Source organism: Protopterus annectens, chromosome 2.part2 (assembly GCF_019279795.1).
Source record: "Protopterus annectens isolate FY-2018-M chromosome 2.part2, PAN1.0, whole genome shotgun sequence".
Classification (NCBI taxonomy): domain Eukaryota; kingdom Metazoa; phylum Chordata; order Ceratodontiformes; family Protopteridae; genus Protopterus; species Protopterus annectens.
Window position 1 is genome coordinate 55,673,527 of NC_056730.1, and position 22,780 is coordinate 55,696,306.

A 22,780-nucleotide genomic window follows, 5' to 3' on the forward strand; every position below is an offset into this window, starting at 1 on the left:
TAAGTCCGTGTTACTGTTGAGAGAATGTTGTGGTGGTACAGGCTTGAAAATATATTATGTCAATTATAGAGGAACCTCATATTTGCTTGTGGTATAATTTCAGAGTGGAGTGGACCCATTATGGCTAAGTTGTTAATTTTATATTTGTGGGTCAACAGGTGGAGTTTATAGGTGTGAGGTGTGTATTGACCTGAGCTTGTGTGACCTGAGTGGTATACATGATTTAGTAGAATACCTGAGCTAAGCGTAGCTAATTAAGGCCCAGGTGAAATGAAGAAGCAAATGGTTGCCTTCTAAAGAAACTGTTAAGAAAATAGAGAATTCCTAGCAATGAGCTATTTGTATGTGGATAAAGTAAAACAAAAACTAAATTAACTAAAATTCCACTCACCTTTGGGGTTTATGACTTTAAGTGATTAGCAGTATCAGCTTCAATATCCATACCCTGGTCTGTTCAATAACAGTATATACAGCTTAGTCAGACTTTATGCAGGTGGAAGAGGGCAAAAACACTTCACAAGAGGGGTTGTCCTGCATGCTGAAATTCTCATGTAGCAACTTTCATGCTTTTATATCCAAAATCATATATTCTCCATTCTCCATAGCTAATAGGCTTATAAGGCCTTATATGTCTTAATTAGTTGTCATGCATAAACAGGGAAAAAAAACAGGGAAAACATTCAATTTTTAAGACTGTGTTGTACCATTTTAACTTCAAAAAAGATGCTGCCTGAGAAAACCAAAACATGGGTAGTCAACATGCACATAATACACAGATAAAATGTATTTTCATTGATCTTGTAGTTCATAAAAGAAACATTCATATCAAATTACAGCACATTTATAATGCATAACAGGATAAGAAAAAAAAGAAAAAAAAATATTTTCTAGTTTCCTTTCATCACAGTTTGCAATCTCTTCTGTCCCAGCATTGTTGTCCCTGTGCAGATCACCACCAAAGTCTGCCATAACCTAGTTCAACATCAAGTTTAGATTAAATCAAAGCACTTTGGAGCTTCGTATCTCGCTGAATCCTTCACTTCGCACCAGCTCAGTTCTGTTGGTGAGATCTCCACATGATCTATTTCAGGTTCAAAGCTGAACATAACATCTGGTCTTGAATTACTCTTACTTAACACTGCATCTCTACTTCATAAATGAATGGGATCAAACTCTGCTTGGCATCCTGGTAGCCTGGTCTTGTTTCCAGTAGTGTAAGGCCCCCTTCAGATTCCTTTCCTTTCTTTAGGTGTATGGATTCGGTGTGGGATGTTAATGGTGAGTTATCTAATCCATTCTCCTCTTCCCTATCCCTTTTCTTGACACCTTTGTTTCCAATATATATCTACTTCAGAGGGGAAGGCAGTCTCACATGCCTCCTTGCTAAGAAAATGTGTGACAGGGAAAATCAACTGCACAGGTAATGACAGAGAAAAGCAGCTGCTCACAGAATCCTGACTCTCTGTATAGCTACAGCTTTGTTGCCACAGCCTTCCTTTAGCATATAACAGTGAACTGTTATCATGTTTGAGCCCTGCAATCACTGCATTTGATCCCATTTCTCTTGGCTTCCTTAGCACTGCCTCAAGCATTATAGTTCAGGAATCTTACTATAAGGTGTCTCAGAACTCTGGCATCATGATTTCTTCAATTACTTTCATGTGCCTTTTCAGTGACTGGGGAATTTGTGTCTGTAGACAATTAGCTAACTCCTTCTTTAAAAATCCAGTTGGGTCATCACTGTCCAAAATTCTAGGCAAGTCAGTTATTCTAACATTATTCCACCTGACTCTGTTATCCATATCACTGAACGTATTCTCAAATGCTTTGCGAGTAATCTGAAGATCCTGGATGGCCCACTAGTAGATAACAGTAATGTGTCTCTCTTCTATTAAGTTATTGTGATGCTGAGCACTGCTAGCTCTATATTTGCTAGTTGGGCATTGTGATTAGAAACTGAGGACCTTATGTGCCTAATACTCAGGGTCATTGTTCTCATAAGGTCAGCAAGCCCTACTAACAATCTCTTGATTTTGATTAAGCCCTCAGAGACTGTACTATTTCCTGCTCCTGTGCTGTTTGTCACCATTTTCCTCAAGGGGGGGGGTTCAGTCACTTGATGTCAAAGCCTGCTTCTCTGCCTGTGACTTCCAATCCAACTGCAAGTAGCCTAACACATTAATCTAATGGCATCTACAAACTGAAACACATAATGGAGTTACTTGCCTTAATAAATTAAATAAAAAGTGCTAGGTACAACTCCAATCATGATTATTCAATTGTCCTCATGCATGTTCCTGTGCGCAGCCTTGATGCTCCTTGGTTTTCAGTGAACATTCTCTGGGACTAATGCGGCAGATGCATGGTAAACATAGCTCAGTTGAGAATATCTTCTGATATCCTTTAAATTTGCATATTTATTGCACTTGTAGTGATTCACTCTAATTTCAAGTTAATACATTTTGCAGATACTGAATGCAAACTACTTTATTCCATTTGAGTTGATATTACATTTCTTCTTGATGAAGGTAGTGTTATAACATGTGATGCAGGCAGGTGCCCATAGGAATAAGAGCAGGGCACATCTGAGCCCGTGATTGGCATATTCTACTGAAAATTGTTACTGAACTCTGAGTGGATACTTAAATGTTGGTGGAGGTAGTAATGGTATATAAAACACCTGTCAAAGGAAAAAACTTCAAAGACCAATTCACGTAAGGTTCAAGTATGGCACCCTTTATTACTTGCAGCAAGGAGACAAAGCATGCAGACACAGGATTTGTCTAAATTACTAATGAGCAGTATGCTACTTTTATACAATTCTATGAAATGTTACTTTTCTATTGTTGACGTAGTTAGACACAGCTTTCTGTATTACTCTACAGAAAATGTTACTTAGATTTCCTGCTGACATGCTCAGATTTAAAACTCACTATGTGTTACATAGAAAATGTTACTTAGATTTCCTGCTGACATGACTGGATTATTGTTGATTTACAAAAACATTTGACAAAAACAATCTGGCCTTGGGGCTTATTTTTAGCCCACTACAAACTTTCTATTCTTCAGTTGTGCATTTCTAATATAGATATGTTACATTTTACCTAGATTCAAGGTACATTTCTAGCTTAGGTATAAGTAATGCTGACTACAGTTTATACTTTCAAGCAGCCTTTGTTTTCATTATCAATAGCTTCAGCAGCTGTGCACTTTCTCATGGCATAAGCAGAAAATTAATAACTCTTTGTTAAGTCTCATGACACTAGTAGAAAACACTTCTTATTATTTTCATGACATTGGCAGAAATTAAATGCTTCTTGTTAATTTCCATGGCATAAGCAGATTATAGCTGCGCATATTTTCATGACATAAGCGGGATTGGAATGTCTCTAGTAGATGTGCAGATTCATGCAGTGTGAACAGAATAAATGTATTAACCCTTTTAAACCTCAAATGCACTAAGCATGCATATTACTAATACATATTTTTCTAACATTTCCCCCCTTTTAATACTTTTATTCTACTTTCAAAATAAGCATAAAAGTTTTTTTCTTCCCCTGACCTCTTCCTACTCAGGATTTGCAGTTAAGAGAGTCATTCAGTTTAAACTTATGAAAGCATTTTCAATTTTTCAACAATTCTTCGAGTTCAGCACCTTGGTATAAGGTTTCTGAAACTGACATGTCTATAAAGTCTTTAATCAGTCTTTTCATGCAGGGGATGCAGCAGCAAACACATACCACCAGTAGAATCATTCCTACACAGATGACAATCAGAATGTTCATCAGGATACTGCCCCACCCCTGAAACAATCTCTGGAAAAAGTCTGCCAATGGATTTGGTCCTGGTTTGGTCATAGCAGACACTTGCTGAATTACCTCAAGGTGATTGTCTATCTCGTGTTTATGGTCAGGAATATACGAACAGTGCTCCTCCTGGATTAAAGCGCAAGTACCTCCTCTCACCGCTAGGGTGAAGTTGAGAGCCATGTGGTTTTGAAGCACTACAGTTCTCATGGCAGTCCGTTCATCAGTCACCAATTCTAGAGCCGAAAAGGTTGCATTGCTCATTATTTTGAGAAGTTTAGACAGTTTTCTCAGTTCCCAGATTGATTTTGTTGCTCCATATGCTGGCAATACACCTGCCCATGAGATGATGGTATCACCCAAGTCCATATGCGACAGTCCATTTTTCCCTAGGCCCACAGCATGATGTTTTTTCCAGCCCGCATTGATTTGCCCTACTGGATTGACAGGCTTCTTGATTTCTCGTCGAACATTTCAAATTTTCCCCTGAGGCAAAACTGCTGTGTGTCATATGGCCGGAACCAGGTACCCCAAATAACAACTGCCGGACCAATTCTCATGTAACCACTTGTATGCTTTCCTACCACATACAAAATAACAGTCTTCTATTTGGTAGTAACTTTACTATGTCCTGGTTCTAGATGAAACATTTTTTTGTCAACTATAATCAGTTGTTTATAAAGATCAACGTTATGTTTTACTTCATCAGTTGTCCTATGCATCAGTTCAAAAAATGAATCATAGCTTGTGTTGCAATAGGAACCTGTGTTATCAGTTTTATTGTAGCATCTATAGGGAACAGTCACATTGCAATTGCTCCAACCCACCTGAACTGTATCATTTTTGTAAAAACACACAGTCCCCTTCTGTCGAACAGACAAGTGCAATGCTACTTTATCTTGTGATGTTACATCTGATGTATCATAGACTAAATTTTCCCAGGTCTTGTTGGCTCCTAGGGGGACTGAAGTTAACAATAACCCCATGTATGCTGTTGGCAAAGCTGTGCAAATCCAGCAATTCAAAACATTGAAGGTCTCAGCATACACATATTTGATTGCCTGGTAAGTGTTGAAGTTTGGGTGCCACTCTACGTGCAACTCTTCACGTTTATTCAGTTCAGTTTGTGTGGCTGGGAAAAGGAATGGCCACAACAAAAAGATTATTGTCACTAGTACCGTTAACAGGATGATTATGCAATACTTCTGAGGAAACGGTTGTTCTGCATTCCTGTTTTCTCCGACTCTTCCGAGTAGTTTTATTTGGATTTTTCTGGATTCTATAATTTTTGCTTTTGACATGTGATCTTACTCTCTGCCCTAATAGGACCTTCAGCACCGATGGTTTCTTCACTGGGGTTGAGATGGTCAGTCCTATTGATCTGAACCCCCTTTGTAGCCAGACTTTGTGCTGAAGGCCTCGATGGAGAGGTAATATTTTTGTCCAGTTCAAAGTTCTTAACTAGTTTGCAGTGCATCAGGAGAAACCACGAGGCTCGCTCTGCTGTCTTGACTGAAGTGGGTGTCGAAAGAAGCACCTGGTATGGACCTTCCCACCTTGCTGATGTCCAGTTTTTCTTCTTTATATTTTTCACCCACACCCAGTCCCCTGGGATCACTGCCACTTCCGATGTTTCGGTTTGTTCTTTATCTGAAACAGAATTTGACTGCAACAGATGTTTAGAATTCAACAAATTTCTCATATATTCAGCTAGTGCTTAGTCAGCTTCCTGGCCTGCGGACATGAGAAGTTTCCACTTGGGTGTATAATAAGCCCTTCCAAACAGTTTTTCGAAAGGAGTCAATCTTTTTGCAGTCGGAACAGTTTGCATGCTCAACAGTGCCAGGGGCAAACAATACAGCCAATTATTTCCTGTCTCAGCTATTCATTTTCTTAATTTATTCTTTAATATTCCATTATGCTTCTCAACTAGCTGTGCAGATTGCAGATGATATGCACAATGATTTTTTTAAAGAAATACCAAAATGCTTACTTATCTGCTGTATGGTTTGGTTTACAAAGTGTGTACCATCGTCACTGTGGATCCTTTCCAGAATGCCGAATCTAGGGATGATTTATTTGACAAGTACTTTTGCCACCATAGCTGCATCTGGATTTTTGGTTGGAAAGGCTTCCACCATCTGGAAAACATATCTACAATGACAAGACAATACTTCTTATTTTCTCATTTGTTCAATTCTATGAAATCCATACAGATAGTGTGAAATGGATATGGTGGTATAGGGAAACTCCCTTGCTTGGGCTTTAACACCCCTTGTCCATGATGTTTGTTACAAACTTGGCACATCAAACAAAATGTTTTTAGAGTAGTTTGTAAATCCATACATTGTGAACACCTGGTTCACCAGCTGTACCATCCCCCCTGTTGAGACATGGCACTGCCCATGGCTCAATAAAGCTGCATATCTAAACAAATTAGATGGTAGTATCGGTTTTCCTTCTTTAGAGATGTACAGCCCCTTTTCGAGAATTGCTCCTCATTTTACCCATCTTTGTTTTTCAGCTTGTGTAGTGAGTATCTGCATTGTTTTTAACATTTCTAAGTCTAAAATCGCAGAGGGTTGTTGTTCCTCATTTAAAAGAAATACTTCAGAAGCTGCTTGTTTTGCAGCTGTATCAGCTCTTGCATTACCTTTTGAAATCCTATCTTATTGCTTGGTGTGAGCTGTGCATTTGCAAATAGCTACTTTCTGAGGTAACTGAATAGATTCTAAAAGATCTAAAATAAACTGTGCATGATTGACAGGTTTGCCAGTAGATGTTATCATTCCTCAATTTTCCCACTGTTGTGCATAAACATGTACAGTAGAAAAAGTGTACTGGCTGTCAGTAAAAATGTTTACACATTTACCCTTTGCTAAGGTACATGCCCGTGTCAAGGCAATCAATTCTGCAGCCTATGCAGATAAGTTGTGTGGTAAAGGTTTTGCTTCTATAATCTCAGTATTAGAAACTACTGCATATCCTACTAGGTTCTGTCCTGCAGGACCCCTTCTGCATGAACCATCCACGTAGTATGTCACCTCAGCATCATCCAAGGGGTCATCCGTGAGATCTTTTCTAGGTAGTGTCTTTTGCTTAATTACCTGCAGGCAGCAGTGTGGTGTGCCATCTGCAGGGTTTGGGAGCAAGGTAGAAGGGTTCAAAGTCATGCATCGTTCAATTGTCATGTGAGGTTGGCTCAACAATATGGTCATACAGGAAAGATGCCTAGCAGGGGAAAGATATGCTACTTTCTCTTGCAGTAAAATAATCGTGACTGCATGAGGGACTCTCAAAGTGAGAGGGTGGAATAAAACTACTGAGGCTGAAGCCTGTACTGCCATTGCAGCTGCAACTACTGCTTGTACACAATGGGGTAAGGACCATGCCACTGGGTCTAGTTGTGATGAATAGTAAGCAATGGGACGTTGCTTGTCCCCATGCTGTTGTGTTAACACTGATGTCATATAACCTTGCTTACAAGCTACAGTTTGGAAAAAATGTTTATGGTAGTTTGGTAATCCCAGAACTAATGAGGACGCTATTAACTGTTTCAGTTTGCAGAAAGCAGATTCTGCCTCTGGTGTCCATTATAACAAATCCTGTGCTGCTATAGGCCTCTTAAATATCAGGTCAGTCAGAGGTGCAGATTCCAAGGCATAGTTTGGAATCCAGCTCCGGCAAAAATTAGTTGTACCCAGGAAGAACATCATTTCCTTCTTGGTAGTGGGTTTTGGTGCTTGCAAAATTGCTACTTTTCTGTCTTCATCTAATGTTCTACCTTCTTTGGATATTACATATCCTAGGTATTTGACTTGTTTTTTCCAAAGCTGCAGTTTATTTTTGTTTACCTTATGTCCTCCAGTGGCTAGAAATCGTAATAGTGCTATGGTATCTTCTCTACAATCTTGCTGGGTGGGGGCTGCCAGCAAAATGTCATCAACATAAAGTAAAATCTGACTGCCTCTTGGTTTGGCAAATCCCGCCAAGTTGCTTGCCATTTGTTGTGAGAATATTGTTGGACTTTCACAATATCCCTGTGGTAGTTGCGTATATGTATACCTTTTCCCCTGAAATGTGAATGCAAACCAATACTGGGTGTCAGGGTGTATCGGTATCGAAAAGAATGCATTGCTAATGTCTACCACAGAAAAAATACTTCTGTTGAGGTTTTAAATCATTCAACAGGGTGTGTGGGTCTGGCACTGTAGGTGCCCTTGGTATTACTGCGTCATTTCAGCTTGTAAATCTTGAATCATACGCCATTCTCCATTTGCTTTTTTAACAGGAAATAAGGGTGTGTTACATGGTGAATTGGGAGATTCTACTAGTATCCCTCCTTTAAGTAAGGCTGCTATAATAGGCTTTATCCCTGCCTCTGCATCTTTCCTTAAGGGATACTGTCTTTTCTGTGGTCTAAATGTTGTCTTTGGCATGATAGTTACTGGTCCCACTGTATGAATAAGTTCTACATCTGACTTTCTTGTTGACCAGAGAGTCTCTGGTATATTTTGTAAGGCATTGTCTTCCTCCTTTAATAGGAGTGCTAATCAGCTGTCCTTGCTAGACTGCGAGTGTACAGCTGGGTAGGTCTGAGTTATCCATTTCAACTTCTGCATTTGTATTCCCTGTTCTGACAGTTCTAATTCTGTCTGTTTCTCCCATCTCGTGACTTTTTCTCCTAGGTCTGCCCATTCTATGTGTTTGTTCTTGGTTAAGCTAACATGTGGTAATCAATTAGATTTATAAAGTGTAAAGAACTCCTGAGTCAATGAACAGCTGGCTACACTGTTCCCTTCTGTGTCCCAGTACAGATTACGTAATATCAATCTGTTTGCATGATTTTTAAACAATTCTTGCTCATATTCCTTATCAGGTCCTGGTGTGTTACAATAATACAGGGTACAGTGCAACATGTGCTGTTTATCAATGTCAAGGGAGGGGAACTTGCTAATGGCTACATTCATTAACTCTTCGGTCACAGTCCCTGGACCAGTCGTAACCAAGTCCTGGCTGTAGCAATAAAACATTTCATCCTCTGATTGTACTGCAAAGGTATCAATTTGTCACTGTGCTTCCATACCCTGCATGGTTGTGACTACTGCTATACCAAATAGCTGCATAAGGTCTCTGCCCAAGAGGTTTACTGGGCATTTTGCAGAAACAACAATTTTGCTTTTCTGAGTCAGTCCTGAAACAGGATCAGTTATTGCAATGTTACGGGAGAGGGGCTCCCGATACAGCTGTCCACTAGCTGCTTTTACCAGTATGTAATCAGGTGACTCTGTGTTTTCTGGCAGTTTGGAGGGATGTATCAGGGTTCGTGATGCCCCTGAGTCACACAAGAATTTGACTTCCCTCCCTTCTACCAAGAGTGTAACTTCTGGTTTTGTGTCTGCTAAATAGAGCTCCAAGCTCAATAAAACTAGGTCTAATATTTAATTTTCTTCACTGTCACTAACTTCTTGCACTTCCTCTATCTCTTCTGTCACATCCTCTACTCCCTCTATCACATTCTCATTTGTCCTTTCTCTGCTATCCCCTTCTAGTGATTCCTGACTACCATATAGTCAGTCCTCACCCTCCTTGTCTTCCGTGGTTGCCTTCTTATTTTTCCTGCAATCCTTTGCCAAGTGTCCCTTTTTACCACATTTGAAACATTGACCCCTTTTCTTTCACCCTTCAAAGTCCTCTGATCGCTGATCAGATTGTTTGTTTCCCTGTGCATTTTTCTTGCCCTTTTTCCCGGACTGTACTACATAAACTTCTGCTCCATCTTCTACAGAAAATACTTGAGCTTTCTTTTTGCTATTAAAATGCCTTTCAGCATGCCTAGCATATTCAAGTAATGACTGTAACCTGCTTGTACGATGGTCTACCATGTGTTTTGTAATAAAACTGCTTATGGGTGCAATACTGCCTTTTAAAAATGCATTCTTTAACTGCTGTTCATATGGGGAATCTTGTGTTTGATCTTCAGGAACCTGCATTCCATAGTGGCTATTAAAACATTCTAATAGTCTGGCATAATACCGGTCAATAGTTTCACCTTCTTGTTGGATGCATTGATTAATGCAAGTCCAGTCTGCCCTAGGCTTCCATTTTTCAGAGATGCGGTCTGTAAGACCTTTTACTCTGTTGTCTAATTCTGCACTGCTATGTGGGAGGGGTCTTTGTGCAGCGTCACGGGGATTCCAGTTGCCACAAATCATGTGCCAATCTGGTTCCACAATTTGTCTAACTACTTTTTCTACCTCTCCTCCATTTAAGTTATAACTCAGCCTCATTCCTTGTAAATCTTCTGAGAATTTTCTAAAATTAACTTTTGGATGGGGAATTCCCTCAGTGGCTTTCCGGATATCTTCCGGAGTCCAGGGTCTATACACTAAAATAGTTGGGTCCTGATTATCTTGTCCTGCCTGAGGATTAGGTGCTCCTATAAGTGGACATATTTCTTCTTCACTCATAGATCGTGAATTCTTAACCATTTGATATAACTCAATGCCTTCATTTGAGTTACGTGCCCGTGTTCGAGACCTAGTCCCAATGGGATCTCTAATAAATGGTTTTATTTTTACAATGTCTCTATTTTCAGTAACAGCAGGATATCGTGGGGGTGGACTAACCTGTTCACTTGCTTCATATTCTGGTAAGAGAGGTGGAGGGGTCGATGCTATTACTAAGTTATTGGCCTCCTTATCTAAAAACATTGTTTTTGAATTGTTGTTCTTTTGTTAACTACGGTTTACTTCCTCAATCCACCTGTGTGCCTGAGGAATTCGTAATTTGCATTGCTTTTTTACCCGACCTATGGAATCGGTTTTAAGCTGTTTGACAAGTTTGATAAGCGAGGATTTTTCTAATTTTCCATCAAATTCATATTTATTAACCCATTTTGAATAATATTTAATATTGTCGGCACGCTGCGACTGCATGTATTTTGCGTCTTCTGTTAACAGCAGATTTTGGGGTCTTTTTGTGCAATTATTACCCATTTTGTTCTACCCTTTTGATCGTTACGTAACTTCTCTGATTTTTAACGTGGTATCACGGATTTTGTTATAGTCTCTTCAGAATGACTGCCTACCTATTCTGTTTCTCCTGATCTATGACAAGACAGTAATCTTTTCTGTCCCTGACTTGTAAAATACAGTCTTGACAAAAACAATACAAATCTAGTCCCTGATCTAAAACAGAAAACAGAAAAAAGTAGATTCACCTTACCTGAGCCCACATGATTGATCACCAATTTGGAGACCCGTCCTTCAGTCACAGATCAGAAAGTGGCTAGCCTCTTTTGTACGACAATTCTGTCGGAGGGCTTTTCATATAAGAAGAACCGATTTGGTTTCTTCCCTGTATGGTTTCAACCACTGGCCTGTCTAATCCGAGGCAAAGAGAGGGTTCCGGTCCGAAGGACCAATCTGTCAAAGGAAAAAACTTTAAAAACCAATTCACGTAAGGTTCAAGTATGGCACCCTTTATTATTTACAGCAAGGAGGCAAAGCATGCAGATACAGGATTTGTCTAAATTACTAATGAGCAGTATGCTACTTTTATACAATTCTATGAAATGTTACTTCTTTTCTATTGTTGACGTAGTTAGACACAGCTTTCTGTATTACTCTCCAGAAAATGTTACTTAGATTTCCTGCTGACATGTTCAGATTTAAAACTCACTATGTGTTACATAGAAAATGTTACTTAGATTTCCTGCTGACATGACTGGATTATTGTTGATTTACAAAAACATTTGACAAAAACAACTTGGCTTTGGGGCTTATTTTTAGCCCACTACAAACTTTCTATTTTTCAATTGTGCAGTTCTAATATATATGTGTTACATTTTACCTAGATTCAAGGTACATTTCTAGCTTAGGTACAAGTAATGCTGACTACAGTTTATACTTTCAAGCAGCCTTTGTTTTCATTATCAGTAGCTTCAGCAGCTGTGTACTTTCTCATGGCATAAGCAGAAAATCAATAACTCTTTGTTAAGTCTCATGACACTAGTAGAAAACACTTCTTATTATTTTCATGACATTGGCAGAAATTAAATGCTTCTTGTTAATTTCCATGGCATAAGCAGATCATAGCTGCGCATATTTTCATGACATAAGCAGGATTGGAATGTCTCTAGTAGCTGTGCAGATTCATGCAGTGTGAACAGAATAAATGTAGTAACCCTTTTAAACCTCGAATGCACTAAGCATGCATATTACTAATGCATATTTTTCTAACAGCACCCTAGCTTAGTTGGGGTGGGAATGAGGGCAAAACCATCTACATGGTCTAGTTTTTCTGTAACCACCTTCAGGACTCTGACAACAAATGTAGTAGGAAAGTGAACTGACCAGTGCATGATATATGAGAATGAGCAGGTATGTGCGGAGGTGCTCTCTGAATTAGATGCATACCTTTTTGATAATGAGTTAGTTGTTTTACATGTGTGATGGGTGAAAACAACCTGTGGAGAAAATAATGTTTGTCAGATAAAGTTCATAAACAGAAGCAGCAACGTTGGCTTACATCTTGTTTTCTAGATTTATTTTATTTATTTATTTACATTTGTTGACCGGGATGGTCCAACTGGATATATGTCCATTTTTAGCAGAGGCCTGGGGAGAAAAGCTCCACATGCAAGTATTTGTAATATCAGGTAAAACATTAAACATGGTTATGATATATATATATATGCCAAAATCATTAGATATTAAAAGGCAGAAGTTGAGAAAATAGAGAGTGTATTTTGTTAGGAGTTTCTAGAGCTAGAGAAAGTAAAAAAGAAAAAAATATATAAAGAAATTGTTCTAGTACCTAGATACCTGAGGAAAGGTAGTTATTTACAGCAGAGAAGTTGAGAGTACCTAGATACCCAAGGTAATCTAATCAGGGTTGCTACATGGGCACAGCCAGTGGGTTTTGAGGTGTGTTTTGAGTTGGGAAATGAAGCAGGGAAGAGAGGAGATTGCTGTGAGATTGTGAGGAAGAATATTCCAGGTTTTTCCTACTGTGTTGTAGAACAAGGATTTGCCAGCTGAGTCATTGGGTTTACTAGTTGATATAAGTAGTTTGTCAGAGGAGCGAAGGCTTTTAAGATTGCAGTATGGAGTGATAAGTGATGTGAGAATGGGTGTGTTTATGGGTTTGTAAAGGATTTTGTGGGCTAAGGAGATCTGGTGAAATAGAATTTGGTTTTGTAGCTCTAGCCATCATAGTTGCCTTAAGTTTTGGCAGTGGTGAGTTCTAAAAGTAGAATTAGTGGCAAATCTGGCAATATTGTTGTAGGCAGCAGACAGTTTGCTGAGGTTAGCTTTGGACACTGAAGTGTAGATGGGAGAGGCGTACAGGAGAGTGAAGATAAGATGGGTCTGGGCAATGGAAGTTCTGGCATGTGGAGTAAGGAATGGTTTAATTCTATAGAGGGAGCCTAGTTTTCTGTTAACTAATTTTATAGTATTGTTGATGTGTGTGTCAAAGGTCAGATTGTTGTATATTTCAACTCCGAGAAGTTTGGTAGATGGATCGTGTGATATGTTCGTGCCATTACTTGATGTGACACAGAAATTCAGTAGAGAGGATTTTCGGGTTGGTGAGAAGCGTAATAATTTTGTTTTTTTGGGGTTCAAAATTAAGCATCGTTTGAGGAACAAAAATTCTACGGTTTCAAAAGTCCTTTGGGTGAGAGAGTGCAGTACAGAGGGGGATGAGGCAGAACAGATTAAGGTGGAATCATCTGCATATTGTATACAGGTTGCAGGAGAAATATGAGTATGGAGATCATCAATGAAAATTGAAAAGAGGATAGGGCCAAGAATTGAGCCCTAGGGAACTCCTAGAGTAATGGGGAGGTGGTTGGATAAGTTATTTTGCCACCTCACTGCCTGTTTTCTGTTGTGCAGGTAAGAGTAGAACCATTTAATTGAGCTTGTGTCAAGTGCAAATGATTTAAGTAAGTGTAACAAGATTTCGTGATTGACCATATCAAAGGCTTTGGATAGGTCAATAAATATAGCAGAGCTAAGGGTATTATTGTTCCTATTTTTATTGATGCAGTCTGTGAAGGAGAGGAGGGCAGAGGTGGTGCTATGGTAGGGTCTAAAACCATGTTGACAATTAGCTAGCAGATTGTTAGTTAACAGGTGTTTCAGAAGTTGCTTTTGGACAAATTTTTCCATGATTTTAACAAGAGGAGAGAGCAAGGCTATGGGTCAGTAGTTAGAGAGTTCAGTTGATTTTCCTCCTTTATGAAGGGGAATAACATGAGATATTTTCCAGAGAGAAGGAATGTAGCCTTCTTCAATGGTTCTGTTAATCAGGATGGAGATGGGATAGGTCAGTGCATTAGCAGCAACTTTTAGATACATAGCAGGTAGATGGTCCGCAGATGGAGAGGATGGTTTAAGTTTATGTAGCAGAGAATGAATGAGTGCAGAGGGAACACTTTGAAGTTGAAATGTGGGAATGGAAGTGTTAGAGGAGGAGGAAAGATAGGAAATATCAGTGGAGAGTTGATTGGAAAGAGACTTGACAGTTTCAGTAAAGAAGGTGTTAAAGGCGTTGGCAGTGTGTTTGGGGTTATATTGGGAGGTGCCTGCTGGGCTTGGAGTTTCCGATTGGCCAGGCTTCATGAGATTATTTATTCCTGCTCAGAACTTTTGTGGGTTATGCAGGTTAGCCTGTTGCAAATGGCAGTAGTAGTTTCTTTTATCCAGAATTACTGCTTTTTTTGTAATGTTTCTTATTTCTTTAAAGTTGAGATGGTCTGTGGGATCTTTAGTACTGCGGTATTTGGACCAGAGTTTATTTTTCAGGATAATCTTTTGCCTTGTGTCCTTTGTTAGCCAAGGGGCGGCTCTTAAGGAAAGTCTGATGGACCTTGTGGGAGCATGTGTGTCAAGAATAGATAGGAATTTAGAGTTAAAATATCTCACAGCATCATCCAGTGTGAGGTGTTTAAGAGGAGACCAACTGCAGGACCTAAGTTCTGCTTCAAATCTATCAGGGTTAAAAGTTTTGTTTGTTCTAACTATTTTGTATTTTGTTAAGTTAGGTTTATCAGTTTTATGTCTAATTCAATAGAATAAGGGCATGGTCACTTATATCATCAGGTAGTGTACCTACTGTATATGTTTGGTGGTGGCTATTTATCAGAATCCAGTCTAAAATGTTTTCTTTGTTGCTAGGTTTATTTCTTCTGGTAGGAGAGAGAATAGTTTGTGAGAAACCATGCAGATTTAAGAGGGTGGAAGGGTAAGCTGAAGAGCAGGTATTCCAGTCTATATTGACATCTCCAAGGACTATTGTTTCTTGTGGAAATTGTATGGCCAGCCAGTTAAGGATTTCTTCTAAGTTACTACTGTTGTTGCCTGGGGGCAGGTATATGCAGATTATATAGATGGATTGGAAGGCATTAACTTGGAGTTTGTTTATTAGGATTTCAGCATTACTTTTGGAGGGAGGTTTATCCTGTAAGGCAGTGATTTGCATCCCTGATTTATAGAGGATTACAACCCCACCACCTTTTTTTGTAGTGCGGTCAAGTCGATGAATGTTGTAGCCAGGGGGAATAATCTCTTTGTCCTGAGTTACTGGTTTAAGCCAGGTTTCAGTTAAGCAAAGGATGTCGAATGAGTGTGCATCAAGTAGTGCATGGAGGGGGGCAATTTTATTTTTAATACTGCGGATGTTAAGGTGAGCTATTATTAGAGGGTTTGGTTAGTTTATTTGAGTTAGAGGAGAGAGTTGAAAGTGGGTTTGCAGCTGTGGTGTTGTTTGGGCCTGGGTTGGGTTAGATGACACCTGCTAGCAGAGAGAGGATTAATCTTTTTAACCAGTCAGAGGGTTTAGGGGAACTGAGTAGTGAATTTCTGTCATTTTGATGGGAGTAGGTAATGTGAGTCTTTCTATGAAATTTTGTAGCTAGGTAGCTGGGAGAAAGTATGAAGTTGAAACAGTGATGAGATGAATGTATGGTAGTTAAAGTTATGTGTTTGGAGAGAGTATTAGCTTCTGAGTGGCTATGGTGTTCATAGGAAGTTAGGAAGTAGGGTATAATAAGGAAAGGGAGAATTGAGAATGTGAGAAGTTGTTTTGAATGTAATGATGTTATTAGAGTAGGCATAGTTACAGGAGTGTAACAAGGAGTTAATTTGGGAAGATGAAGAGATAATGAGAACAGGAGATGGATGCAATTGTGGAAGTAGGTGTGGCAGGTAGATGGTTATAAGTGGTATAGGGAAGGGTGTCAGAGTGATTGGAGGAATACAATAGTGGGAGTGGTTATGGAAGTATAAATGTAGGACAACTGGGGTGGGTGGGAATTGGGGGTAGGGTAGGGGAGCGGAGTGAGCCCGCAGGGCAAACAGAGCGGGTACAGACAAAGGAAGGACAACAGTCAGAAAACAATCAGGAAAGCAGCTAAAGTAAGGTAAGTGAAGGTGGGTGTGAGAAGTGACAAAAGGTTAGGTTATGTTTGAACTGAGAACTTTGATAAAAAATATTTAAGTGGGAGAGAAGAGGAAAGGTTTAGAAGCAATGTTTTTATCAGCAGGAATAGTAGGTAATAGTAAGGTAAAGGAGAGAGAGAGAGATTCAGGTAGAATAATGTTGCAAGGTTAGGGTGCCCTCTAGTGGACACAACGTGGAAGTACAGAAGAGATTACTTTGCAGGCAAGAGCTGGGATGAGAAGTAAAGGACAGTGTGGTTTCTTAGGAATTCTTCCAGGCAGCCTGGGATATAGAGGTGGGCAAGTCAGAAGGGAGAGGGGGCAACTAGTAGTAGGGAGAGTGTGGGTGAGGCTGCTATGTGTCCAGGCTGAACTAGCGACACTAGAGTTGTGGTAACAAAAAACAGAATACAAGAATCACTGCTAGACGAGGGAACACATATTTTCTGGATTCCTTTTTAAATGCAGGGTTCAGAGATGGGAAGCCCAATTTCTTGAGAAAAACTGGGGAAGAGGCAGAGGAAGGTCCTTGATATAGGTTCTTCTTCACCAGGAGAGCTTCAGTAGATCCAGGGAGTAGGGTTTAGTTAAGGAGCTGGAAGTAGTAAACAGGGGTGGAAAGTAGAGTAAGATAAGATGACAAATTGTAAAGAAAAATAATGCGTTAAGCTAAATAGTTATGCTAACACATTAACAGCTCTAAACATTATGTCTTATATGAACATTCTAAGCATTGCAGATGTACTATGATAAAGTGTAGAGCTATGAGTCAACAGTTCCATTAAACACATTCCATAATGGTAAAAAACAAGACTGTTAAAACCAGACGCAGTAGTTTACAGAAAACCCATTAAATAAACTATTCAGCGCAGGAGATGAAAAACTTAGATGGCTACTGTGAAACAGACACAAAGTGAGAAACAAACTGGCATTAATACATTCAGCGTATATAGAAACATGAAGAGCAGCTACTTGTATGTTTGCTTAATGTATTGTTGTTAAACTGCACTATAAATGTATTTATACCTTTAAATATCCAATATGTGGACTTTGCTTGTACTTGCTATTTTGGCAATAGTTTAGGAATTATATGCCAAGTCTGTCTTCCTAGTCAGTGCAGCCTTCTCTATAAAGAAATATAAGTGCAACATTACTGCTTTTAATGGTATTATTGATACATCTATCGTATATTAGCCTCTGATCTGCATTACAGAAATACAGTGGTAAGCACCAGTAATATCAAACAGTAGTCACAGGAAAAAACAAAACAGTTATTTTTGCCAAAGAGTAGACTCAGGGTCACCCATCTTGAGTGTGGGAAGGGGGCTTGACATGCAGTAATGCTAACACCTAAGGGTTACTTGGGTGGGAAGGATTCCAGTACACAGCTATTGGGAGTCTTTGGAAGCACATTCCATATAGGCCATTGAATAGCCTGATGGCAGATGAAGGTATGCCCTAGAAATTCTCTCTAGGACAACAGCATGTATATGGTGCTTCACAGCTGCAATGACAAAGTTGGGTTAGGACCAATATGCCTAATAATACCAGAATTAAGGAAGTAATCAGCAGGAGCTAATTGTTTTTGTTTTGGTGTAAAGAAGTAAAGTGCCTAAATATTTTTAAGAATGTAAATAAGGTAATATATACATAGACTAATACACCCAGACACATTTTATATATATATATATATATATATATATATATATATATATATATATATATATATATATATGGAGAGAGAGAGATAATATGCATGTATACTGCCATCTATCAAGTTTCATGAGCTGGATATTTAAGTCTATTCAGGACAGTGTGTGGTCCAGTTAAGCATCACATTGTAATCCATCCCTATAGCTCAATGAGACAAGTGTTTATCATCTGGAGAAGTAAGACGTTGATCATATGCATAATTCATTCATTGTTTATTTTTTTAACCAGGTTAGTGAACTGCCTCTTTGCTAAACCTTTTTAGTCATGACAAAGAACCACAAGGAAAAAGGACTATACACTATATGTATATTTATAAGGATAACATGCTTTGTGAATGTGAGAGGAAACCATAGTTAATGGACAGTACATACACAAGCACTGGGAGAATATGCCAAATCCACATGGAAAATGACTGGTGGCCAGAAGTGAACCTTAGTCCCTCATAGTAACACTATCCTTGCTGCACATTATTCAAGTAACTGCAAAACTGAAGCTGTTGTTTACCATGGAAATGCAAATTAACATAATGAGAGGCTGATGTTTTCTTTTACAACTTTCTCTGATCTGCTATATTGTCAGCACCCTCATGATATAAGCATTCATGGTGACATTCTATGCAGTATGTGTTTTATTTTGTCACACAAAACATGGTGTTTTAACTGTCAGCAGTTAGTTAACCCTCACATTATAATATCATTGGTGAGTATTCTATGCACTGTGAGTACATTTCACCACAAACCGGTTTGGATGGAAAAAATGCATTAGGCAAGTTTAAACAGGAAGAGAGGGAAACATTTTCAGTTTCTTATAAATGCGGTCAGCAATCGCATTTTGCCAAGTACTGGCAGAAACTCATTAAATAGCAGGTTCTGTTGAATTTTACCTCAAAACTTTGAAACCATGGTATCCTGGAAATGTTTTTATAACCTAAATCCAAATGTGATTCAAATTTCCAAACCCTTTTTGCATACAAATGACACAAACACATAACCACATCTGCACGCGATGTTCAGATTCCCAGATTTTCTGTTTTTTCCATTATAGCTGCAAGAGGCATCATTTACGGTGTGTAGCATTGTAAGCCAGAGACAAGTAACATGATATGTAAACAAACATACAGTACTAGAGCCAAATCAGTATTGAAATCAGATTTTTTTTTGTATAAGGGCAGTGGTGCTGTTTCCCTACATGACATCTGACCACAGTGGCAAGGAATAGAGATGAAAAATAGTAACAGTCCCAGAAAATCAAAGCATGAAACTTCTTTCTTATTATTATTTCATTGATTCATTACCCGGTATACAGTAGCAGAGTTTCAAGATGTTAACTCAACTAGGTTATTTTTATGATTTCCTAATCACTGGGAGATATTGTAACATCACACATCAAGTATCTTTATACCTCTCATTTGTCCAGATCCTCACAGAATATCCAGATTTTTCCTCATGTTTGTGGACTGTTCCTTATAAAATACGTGGCTTTCTGGCAAATCACTGAGGACTGCAGTGACTAAATAATGACCTTTGAGTTTCAGACTCCATATAAATCCTGTTATTCTAGCAACTTTCTAAGTTATAAGAGCAATAATTAAAATGTGTTCTTAGTTTTGTTCCTCCACTAAGTTATAAGAGCAATAATTAAAATGTGTTCTTAGTTTTGTTCCTCCACCCCCCCCCCATTATTTTGGGCTTTGTCCAGATTTCTTGTCTTAACACATTGAGAGGTATGTACTCATTCATACACAGTGCGGAAAGATACACTAATCTTGCTCAAAATTAAGTCTGGCATTCTAGTTTCTCATCCCAATACTTAAGCAAGACAATTGTGCAACAAAGGTTTTGGGAGGCAATTCTTATCACCTGGCTTAACATGAAATAGTCATGGATGGAAGCTATGGATGGAAGGGGTTATTCAGAAGCATACGTAGTAAGACCACACTACTGGAGAAAAAGTGCAGTATATATTTGCATGCAAATGACTGCACAAAGGCACGTAAATGAATGTCAACATGCTAAAGGTCACAATTGCATATGTAAATGAATTAAATGAACCAAGGACTGTGTCAGAAATGTATATAAGTTCATAGGTTCACAGGTTGGTAGTAGGCTATCGGTCCTTGGGCCTATACAAGCCTAGCCATAACAATTCCCTGGCTATTTCTTCCCACACTCTTTAATTCCTGGACCCCTGTCTAGCAGGGCAACTGACGTGATCCCTGGGGTGAATTTCCTTTCTCCCATCCAATCGTCAAGGTTCCTTTTGAAGAGGGCCAAAGAGGTGCTCTGCTTGACATGTATGGGCAGTCTATTCCAGACTCTGTGGAGTCTCTGGGTCAGGAACCTATCCCTCCAGCATGTTTTGTTTATTGTGATGACAAAGTTTTGTGCAAAGGACCATGACAAGCATCAGTTTGAGTAACTGGATTTTCCATTGTACAGGAATGTCACTTTGTTTATAAACTTAGGTATAGCATCAGCATTAGAAGGAAGCATGTGTTACTGGTTGCACAGGGTCAGGGTATCATGCTGTCACCATCTCTCTCAATTCAATGCCGCACTCCTGCCTTTTTTTGACACTCATTTCTGACTGTCACAGATCTTCTCTCACATAGTCCATCCACATCTTTGCTGGACATCCTTGTTTCTTCTTACCTTCTTCCTGTCTGTCCCAAATCTTCTTCACTAGATTGTCTTTTTGCATTTCTGCACATACGGTAGTTCAGACACATGTGCAGAAAATCAGAAGACAATCTGGTGAAGAAGATTTGGGACAGACAGGAAGAAGGTAGGATGAAACAAGGACATCCAGCAAAGTGGTGGATAGACTGCATGAGAGATCTGCAATGGTCAGCAATGAGTGTCAAAGAAGGCAGGAGTGTGGCATTGAACTGAGAGAGATGGCAACAGTTAACACAATACCCCAACCCCATGTAGAAAATGGGAAAACAAAGTTGATGATGATGATGATGATGTGTTACTGGTGTTTTTTTTAAAGCCAGTGTCCACAGTCTTGTGCATTACCACCAACCCAGTCATGTTCAGGTCCAAGAGCATCTGAAATACCATGACCTCCATGACTAAGACATTGTCACCTGCTGCCAAGTGGACAGAGATATCATATGGGAGTCAGTAGATATGTGCCCCAAATACACAGAATCAAAGGTGATGTGTAGACTTCCTATCCAAGTGGACATGAAGGTTTATGTAGCATTAACCATCAGAGTTGCAGGACCATTTCAGCATCTGGCAAGGAACATACTAGGAATTTTATAGTTGTCATCTTTACAGTTCCTATGTCAGTTTGTCAATGTGATAATGCAGAGTGTGGAGGACTGTAGAGGCGACAGCCTCTCCTATGTTGGAATGTTATGACATGGACAATTCCACTGAGATCTTTGTGTCATTGATTGTATCCAAAATGTGATCAAGACCCTACCTGCTCTACAAGCAGAAGGACTTTCACTCTACAAGCTGCTTGGGGGTGTGCAGTGCATACAGTAGTGTATGCAATATGTCTGTGTATCATCCAGACAGGGTGTATGAGTCCCATGTCAGTCACAGGTGTCACCTAGACAAGTGTTTTGTATTTAGTGACTTTCCACAGGGTCACCAAGTTAATAAGTAGACATACTAACATCAACAGTGTCCTTGATATGCAGTTTTCAAGGAAATAACCAGCACATCAGTCATAACAGTGTTCACTGTGGTATGTTGCAGGTGATGCAAGATAAGCATAGGAAGTGACCTCATACATCAAAGGTCACCCGTAAATGGTGGCCATGGTGTAGAACACTGCATTTTTGCAGACAATGGGCATTGTCAAACATGTTACCAGACTTATGAATGCTTACTTCCTCTGCTTGGATATAACTTGGGGCACACTGAAATTGGCACCTGAAGTCTGTATTAAGATAGGTGTGGTTTGTGCCATGATACACAATATGGTGATATGCAAGCAACTGCAACATGGGAACATAGTAGTACTGCTCAACCAAACTAGTAGGGCAACCCTGGAGGAATCGGGTGTGGAGTTATCAGTGGAGCTATTTGCAGCAATACTCAATGTGAGACAGAGGCAGGTGTAATGAGTAGTGGTACTGGCCAAGAGGTAGCATCTGGTCCAGAACTATGGCCCATGACAAGGACAACTCACAATAAAACTGATACATGTAGTTACAAACCCACACTATAATTTACAGTGCAGTAACTGGTAATGCCATGCATCAAATACTATCCTTTATTTACTTATTTGATTTATTGATATTTGATTACCATCAAAGTCTGTCTGAACAGAAGCACATTTTCAGCAGTGGCCTGGGGAGAAAAGCAACACAAGTCAGACAAGTGGACAGGGCACTGGTATCATCATCTCCAAAAATGAGGTGAGACATAGGGACAAGTGATAGTAATACTACCATATTTGTAAGGGTCAAGGGAGGTGGATGTGGGAGTTAATGCAGGTGGATATTAGGTCGGGGCATCACAGTGGTGGGACATGGATAACATGAACTGTGTCCAGGCATACCATATGTGCCTGCAGTGACAGGGTTGTCAGAATGAGAGGCATTTTGTATGAGGGATGGTACAGCACATTAACAGCATGCATGGCAGCTCCACTGTGGCCCAACAATAGACAGTTGGGGTCCATGACCCAAAGGATGACCACAACCAGGTTTTGAATTCCATATGATAATACGGGAGTCTGAGTGGCTGATTTATTGGGGTGTCCCTGCAGTGTAGGTAGATATGCACTGGCCACAACAATAACAGTGTGCACACATAGGAGTGGAAGAAACCATGCACCCTCTGG